An 8,730-nucleotide genomic window follows, 5' to 3' on the forward strand; every position below is an offset into this window, starting at 1 on the left:
AGCGGGAAACAGTTCAATATAAAGCACATTTATTCGCGATGAACGGAAAGCACACATATACAATTCCACCAAGAGCATAGATGGAAAAGAAACACAATGCAATTTTACACAAAAAGCAAATGTAAAAGCGAAGACACAATGCAGAGCTAATACCGACTACCGAGCACACGGCAACACTTATACAATTCTACTTCACAGACGGCGCCGACAACACATACCCAAAACCAAGAAAAAGAACACCCTCAAGGATGAGGCGGGCCTGAGGCCGAGACCGGGTCGGGCCTACCCGTCTGGTGATGAGACGCGGAGCGGCGATGGTGCCTCAACTCCGCGGGCCTCGCAGACAGTGTCTGGTAGGGGGTGGGAAAAGGGGCCCCCTTGGTCGCACTATCTCAGCGCGGGGGGAAACAGGAGGGGGTTGCTGATGCTCGGGGAAAGGAGGATTTTTACTCTGTCTCGAGTCCCGCGACGAGCGTCTCCACCTCGACCAGGTCGCGCCGTCGGCCTCCCTGGTGTGCAGCTCCCGGCACCGACGCGAGCACCCCCTCGTCTGCCTTCTCCGCCGCCGCCTCTCCACAGCTCCGTCCTCTTCGCTCCGACTCCAACTCCCAACTCTTCCTCCTGCGAACTTCCCAACTCAACTCCAACGCACACGACGACGACGACGACGACCAACAACCCTTTTCTGACGAACGCAGCCGCTTATATAAGCCCCGTGGCTTCGCCTTTGACCCCCTGCCTTCGACCTTTCACCTCGCTCCCCATTGGCCCGAGAAAAAGTGGGCGTGAATGCATTTTGATCCGTGAATTTGCATATAGCGACCGCCCTCCAACGCCCTGGAGGCGGGGCCAAATCGCCCCTCGCTCACCGATTGGACGGAACAAAAGTGGGCGTGAGTCGTTTTTGATCCGTTTTTTGGAGCGGAAAATCCATGGTTTTGCACACGCTGTTCGGCGCGCGCCCTGCACGAGTCCAACACCGGTACCCACAAGCGGCGCAAGAACGGTGGCGATGCGACGGTTGCGAGGTGTGACGGGAAAGGTCGTGGCTGTTGTGGTGAAGCGGCGTTGTGGTGGGTGGTTGATGTTGTGACGACTGTTGAGACGCGGTTGGCGGTGGTAACAATGGCGGTTGGTCCAAAATAAAGATAGTAAAAGAAAAACGGCTATCCTGAAGAGTCGCAGCACGCATGAATGACATGTATTCCCACTAGACAACGGGTTTGGGCCTAACTACACATATACTTACGGAGATATCTCACCTAAGGGACCTGAATGGTGGTTTGCGAATTTGGTAACCACAACAATATATTGTTACAGACTGGGGTTCGAGGTTGGCCACGAAAGGAAGCACTTGGGTTCCTCCCAAACATCTGTTCCAGAGGCCACAAGCCACGGATAACTCTGCAATCTGGTGGGTTGATAGTCAACCACAACCGCCGATTGGTACCGCAAATCCTGGCAGGGTTCTCACTACTTCAGATGTTACCTTTCTGTTGGATTGGCATGATCAAGGGGGACTTGTGCCCTCGATACGTACTTGTCTTATCTTATCTGATCAGGTGCAGCAGAGCGGAGCTGCCAAGTACGCACCGGCTAATTAAATGTGTAGAGCCAATTGGTGGTGTACAACTTCCCCTGCTAACAATACATGCAGACTATGTTGGACCAATGAAGGAAAGGATAACTGAAACAGATTTGAAAGAACAACCAACAACTGTTTATTTACATCCACACACAAACAACAGTGAAAAGCACATTATTTATAACTCTTTATTGACCAAGCAAGCAATCATTGATGCAAGTATTTACAAGCTAAATGCAGAGAAGAGCAGACTTCACCCTAACACATATTCTTAGACAATCTTATTTAGACCAAAGACATGAAGCCATTATTCAATCCGGAAGAAGAGACAAGAACAACTGAGGAGAACGAAAAGAACGGAGCATGGGGTTGACTCCTTCCTTCACCTCACACAACCCAACTGGGCTGTGCTGGCCAAATATACTGGAGGGTAGGTGGGAAGGATGAGGAAGATGGATGGTGGAGTGATGATGTGGAGCAATTGGATGTGCAGTGGCGTTTCTGAAGCGTCCACACCGACAAGGCAAATCCTCTCCGGAGTCCCAGGTATGCCAATGGCACGCCGCGCCGCTCCGTTTCTGCTGTGCACTTGGAACAATCAGCTCCACATGAACCAAGCCACATTTTGGGCTTTCTTCTTGCTCTCCTCCACACTCTGAGCTCCTTCCTTCTCTCCTCTGCACTCCGGGCTCCTTTCTGATCCTGGCAGGACCTGCTTTAAGGCGACTATCCCGTACACACCCTGTTCCTTTCTCATCACAGGACATGGCTTTCTCTGTCTCTCTCATGTGAGCCTCTCTCTCATTGGTGGGCATCCGATAAGAGCAGGTCCACGACGCCGCCTGTGGAAAAATCCCACGTCATTCTGTGCTGATCGTCAAGAGCGCCCCCAGCCCCTCCTTTCAGACACGAAGGATGTGGAAACCGCGTGGCCCTCACAACCCTTGATTTTTTTTTTTTCTGTGGGGATTTGTCAAAGATGTTGTGCACAACACCAAGGTGGCAAACCTGCAGGATCTTCGGTCTCGGATCACAGCTGCATGCACATCGTATACACAGCTGCATCGTATAAACAAACGGTATCGTATCATTTGTGGTTCCAAATATATTAACAACCAAAGTTGTCCGGGTCTTTTTGAAACACCGTGTAGAGGACTAATTGAATCGATTTTGGTGAACATCTGGATGTGGATGTGGATGCGAAAAATTTTAATCTGATTCATCACCATTGAGCGATAGGGCCAAAAATGATATATAGCACGATATCTCAAAAAGTTGTTGTCGGATAATGACAAACTTGGATGAGTTGGGTTGGTGACAAGAACAAGCCGATTAGATTTTGGTCATGGTCCAGATGTAGATCTGGCCTATCGGTGGGATACAAAACTGTTCAGCCTGGCGGAGGTGTGCTCTCTACTGAGTGCCGTTCTAGTTCGACTTTGTGATTGATGGGTTTGGTGGATCATTATAACATGCTGCTTTGAAATGCGATGCTGATTTTCTGCCTGTTGTGTTTATAAACCACAAGTTACTCTCAGTGTGACCACTCCTTGGCTTTTTTCACAAGATCTTGGCTATTCGTTGTTCACCTTGGCATCTTGGTTTTCTATAGGTTTTCTTGGCATGTAGGTTTTCTATTATCATCGTTTTTCCGAAACCTTGTGAATTCTTGGCTTTTTTAATTGGCTCACCTTGTCATTTATTAAAATGAGGAGCGGTCACACTGGTTACTCTCTGCTGGATCCTTTGTTGCCAATACCTTCACTTGAATATGTTTGCAGTAATGCTAATAGGTCCAATGTCATGGTATTGCTAGAAGCATATTAAAGGGGAAAACATTTTACTGTCAGTTAAAAGCTAGATGTTGTGGCAAATTTAAATACTTGTAAATACATATGAATGAACAATTAAAATTGATGGTTACACGTTGTAAGTTTCGTTTAGCACGGATCGGTAAATGTAGCGTAAACTGCTTGATGTAATGATCTAATTTTGACTGTAGATGACAGTATTGCACTGTTAACTGCCTGGTGAGATTCGTGAAGGTGCTGGAACATTCTCAGACGAACCTTCCACTGTGGACTAGAATTGCATTTGCTGGAAGGCACGGCATTGTTCTGTGATACTATATAATCCCGCGAGAGGGAGGTGTAGAGAGATGGGTGACATGTGACGAGCCCTGCGTTCGATCGTTCCCATGCTCGATTTAACGCTGAGGGAATGAGGTGTTAATGTGCAGAGCGGTTGTTAACGCGTGGAGCCGATCGTAATCAGGCTGTTTAAAAGTCATTAAGATTGTGTATCAGAAAATAATCCCTTTGAGCTCTTTCAATCAACGTGGGTGGGCCACCATACGAGAGAGAAGCGACAGGAATCGAAGGATTGACAGCCCCGAAGGACGAGGTGAACACGCATGAGCTGTGCCGGCAGGACTGGGACACTGGGTGGTGGAAATAACGCGGGAATCGGAGTTGGACATTGCAACTAATGGTGAACTTCCTCATTTGACTTTGTATCAGTTTATTTGAAATGCAAATAATACATAATGAAATGCAGAACCTGACTGGTTCTGTAACCTTTTCTGCATTGATATATCTTGAACCTTTCAAACCTCCATCATGTATTAAGCAAATTTGCATCTGCTTAATAACCTGAGAAGTGCATATGATCAAACATCTTTTAAGAAAGTGGCAAAACAGGCTGACAAATTATTCAAGGGTGGTGTCCTCCTAAGTTGATGAGAAAGTTGTACTCATGGCCAAAATTGCAATCATTGGACCATATGGAACAGACACCGGTGGAGTTTCAGGAAAGCAATGTGGATGTTTGGTGCGAATGTAAGCAAGCCATTGACAGTTGGATGCAGCAATGAAAACTGCAAGCAAGTTAAAGTGGTTCCACTTCAAATCAGTAATATATATATATATATATATATATATATATATATATATATATATATATATATATATATATATATATATATATATATATATATATATATATATATATATATATATATATATATATATATATCTCACAGACATGGCACCAAAACAAAATGAAAAATGCCACTATCATCTTAACTAAACAAAAACTAATAAAACATTCTGAAGTTTCAAGAGGGCTGGAAGGATGGTCTAGACTCGAGAGGTACGCACACTCACCTCTAAGTTGTCTTGCCTGGGTTTATATCGACTTGAACCCACAATAATGGTTGCAAAAGCAGTCCATATTAAATCCATTAATTGCTTAGTAGTTTAGTACATTTTCTGCAGTCAAATGTAAATTGTTTTCGAGACTTACTGAATTTACTTTTTCAAACCTGAAAACCTTTTTTCAAAATTTTGTCAGGTCGCTCACAAAAACCTCCTGCGTATCCGCTCAACATTTACTACCGAGCAGATTTATCCCATCAACTAGATTACTCGAACTTTCCATGTAAATGTTACGCGTAAATATATTTTATAACGTATTTGTTGTGCATGCATTTCCATTTTCAGTTTTAAAGATGCTTTATAAGTTTTCAAGTCAGTCAAGGTGACAAAATGGACAACGCAATGCCAGCCCATGGTTTTGCTCGGCAATTCCTGTAGGTGGTGCTAGTAATCAGTGGAATATTACCTACAATACATCACCTGTACTTCCTGGTGCCGTCCACAAAATCATGACTACATTTTTGAAAAAGTTTTACTTACTGGTATATTTATTAACAAAAGTTTTACTTACAATAAGGTATGTTGGTGTATTCCATTATACGTCGGCAAAATCCTGTCTCAAGTCAGATTTCCAACAAAAAGTGATTAATATATAATGTCACAAAATTGTTTAGGAACAATGAGTTCACATATATATTTTTAAGCATGTTCAATGTTTGATTGATAAAATTTGAGAGCTGGATCCATGCTATTATTTAATTAAATCAAATCTAAATTCAGATGTAGTCACATTGTCCTCTTGCCAAGGGAGGCAGAAGGTTGCAGGCGGTGAGGGTAGGGTAAGTTCTCGCTGATTATTCCAGTCAATACATATTTTATTTGACAAATTTAAAGGAATCTACAATTTATTAAGGTCGGTATAATGGTTGGTTGCCCTTCATAGTCAAAAACAGCCGCTCACATGTGACAATGTGAAAAGTGATTATGACCTCACCTGGAGCGTAGTTCTCAGGAGCTTACGGGATGGCGCTTCGTCTGTCCATCCGTCCGTCCACAAATACTTGTAACTTCTTCTCTGAAACGACACACATGCAATTTCAATGAAACGTGACCACAACCTTCATCACCTATGACGTACCAAAGTTTGTTCATGGCATAAAAAAGGGGGGTCTGAGGGGGTCAACAGAGGGAGTTCACGGGGGGGGGGGCAAGAGATATTTGCTTTCTTCCCAGAAATGATGCACATAACTCCGATGAAACTTGACCACAACCTTAATCACTTTTGGTGTACAAAGTTTGTTCATGACAATAGAAAAATCGGGCTCTGTGGGGTGTTGGGGGGGGGGGGTTGCCCCCCAAATATATATTTACTTTCTACTCAGAAACGACATACAATTCCGATGAAACTTCACCACAACCTTCATCACCCGTGATGTACCAAAGATTGTTCACACTATTAAAAAAATCTGGGTGAGAGGGTGTCTATGGGTGGGGGGGGGGGGTTGCCCCCCAAAAGAGGTATTTGCTTTCTTCACAGGAACTACACACATAATTCTGATGAAATTTGACCACCACCTTCATCACCCGTGATGTACTAAAGTTTGTTCATGATATTAAAAAAACAACAACTTGGGGTCTCATAGATTCCATGGGGGAAGGGGGATTGCCCCCCAAAATATGTATTTGCTTTCTTCTCTGAAACCACACACACAATTTCGATGAAACTCATGGCATGAAAAAAAAAATCCATAGGTATTTACTTTATTCCTCATTACATATTTTGTGGCTCATCCACGCCTAACAGTGGTTACCTGGTTATCTTATGCAGCCGCTACCAGGTGAGCACCCAGGGGTATTGCCCCTATGTTTCACTGTTGAGAGATAGGCCAAAAACGATATATATATATATATATATATATATATATATATATATATATATATATATATATATATATATATATATATATATATATATATATATATATAATGGTATTTCAAAAAGTTGAGGACGAGTTATGACAAAACCAGGTGGACGACTTGGTTCGGTGACAAGAAGAAGCAGATTCGATTTTGGTTCAGGACCGGATACCGAGACGGCCCATCAGTGGGTAACAAAATGTAAAGTGTTCAGCGTGGTGGAGGTAAGCGTGACACCGAGTGCCGTTCTAGTTAAATACTGTATCCAATGTCACTGACATTGTTAAGCACAATTTCCTCTCTGTCACTCCCCTTCTTGTGCGTAACTTATACATTTTTATTCCCCCGTTCCTCCCTCTCTGTCAATGTCAACATGCTGCTCTCTGTCATTTATCTTCTCATCTGTGTGTAGTTTTACACCATGAAAGACGCAATCTGTTGTTCACCTTCAATTACAACAAGAACTGCCTTGCGCACCGAGCGTGCTTAACTGAACACACTGGTGCAGCGTTGATCAGTTAGGGGGTGCCTGACACTTCTTCTCTTCTTCGATGGTTGATATATTTTAATAATTTCCAAGGATGTGTAACATTTTCACCAGTGGAGCATTGATAGTAATTTGTGTTTATCACCCACAATCACGCTTTTGATTGAACACTACCTCGCTAGCTATAGTGTGCAGCCTATAGCTGCTGGTTAAGCCACCTTCACCCTTAGGCCGACACCAGGTTTAGCACAAATGGTGAGGATGTTGAACACGTTCATGAGTCATTCAAACGCAATCCCCATTAGTCTTTAGCGTTGAAGGAAAGACGTTGGGATTCTGAGTCAAGCCTTTATTGATTGAACTGCCACGGTAAAACGCTCACAAACCCTGCCAAGAACCCCCCGTTAAAGCGTTGGTGAGTTGGTGGGTCGGCTCTGGTGCTGCATCAAGAAAAGCTGGCTTCAAGTGATCTATGGAGGACGGTATCCTGACCACCGTTAACATGGAGTATGAAGGTCTTATCGGAGCATCGTAGAACTTTGTAAGGTCCATCATGAGGTTGCTGTGAATGTTTCCGGACAGCGTCACTGTTGTGTCCTCTTATTACCTTGACGATGTAAATGCTCATGTGATCTTGGAAACGAGAGGGTGCTCCTAAAGGGGGCAGGTAAAGTAGCTGCGACAGATAATATGGTTGGTGATTGAGTAAAGCCTGTTATTTTGTATGCCTATGGTCCAGATATGATTTATTGCAAACACAAAAACTGGACGTCATGAAGGCGTGCGTGTTGGTGTCGCCCGGAGGACCTGCACGGCTGATCAAAGTTGGCTGTCATCGCTGGTGGCATTGAGCAAGGTGTCATCGGACGCTGAGAAGAATTCTTCTGGGAGACAAAGCAGTGCACCGTACGCTAGCTCTGCAGTAGAGTATCCAAGGTCGTCTTTTAGAGCAGCTCACGTACCAAACAGGACCAGAGGTATGACGTCCGTCCAATGTGTGCAGTTGTCATGTACTTTCAAGGAAGACAAGTTGGTGGTGGAAACACTCCACCATGCCATTTGCTGCTGGATGGTAAACGGTGGTTTGCACAAAGTCAGTACCCAGGAGTCGTCAGCTCATCAAATAGAGCCGAGTCGAACTGGATACCACAATCCGTAGTAGCTGGACTGACCTCAATATCCTCACTCGAGGTGACGTCACAGTCTTTTAGCACAGCATTGGCTATCTACCCACCATCAATGCTCCTACTGTACAAATGTCGACTGTCAACAAAGTGCTGAATCACTCACTCACCATAATGCATTGTTTATAGTTGTCCAAGATTGTATTTGTCTTCAATCAGACACTGTACACAAAGTCTACTGAGATAATGTGGAAACATTCTGAGGACTAAATGTCTCCTCGGGGTTAAACAGATAATTACCACTAAGTTACCTCTCAACAATGGTTACCATACAAAAATATAGGCCACAGACATGGACTATTTTTTAAAAAAGCATTGTTAGATTCCCCCTCCCCCCCCCCCCGAGATGGAACCAATAAGTGAAATTTCTGGTTCTGGCCCATGGATGAAATTGTCTGGCCT

The 8,730-nt window shown here is 44.1% G+C and overlaps 1 long non-coding RNA gene across 1 annotated transcript in view; it reads right to left on the bottom strand.

Moving 5' to 3' along the window:
• LOC147024794 (uncharacterized) overlaps positions 1 to 8,730 on the bottom strand; it is a 39,268-nt gene continuing 30,538 nt past the window's right edge. The window contains exons 2-3 of the long non-coding RNA XR_015059199.1: positions 5,735 to 5,815; positions 1 to 2,427 (exon numbers count right to left, since the gene is read on the bottom strand). This is a non-coding gene — a long non-coding RNA (uncharacterized LOC147024794). The remainder of the gene's footprint in view (positions 2,428 to 5,734; positions 5,816 to 8,730) is intronic.

This window comes from Eptatretus burgeri, chromosome 6, assembly GCF_056783735.1.
Source record: "Eptatretus burgeri isolate ZD-2024b chromosome 6, Ebu_testis_v1, whole genome shotgun sequence".
In the NCBI taxonomy this organism is placed as follows: Eukaryota; Metazoa; Chordata; class Myxini; order Myxiniformes; family Myxinidae; genus Eptatretus; species Eptatretus burgeri.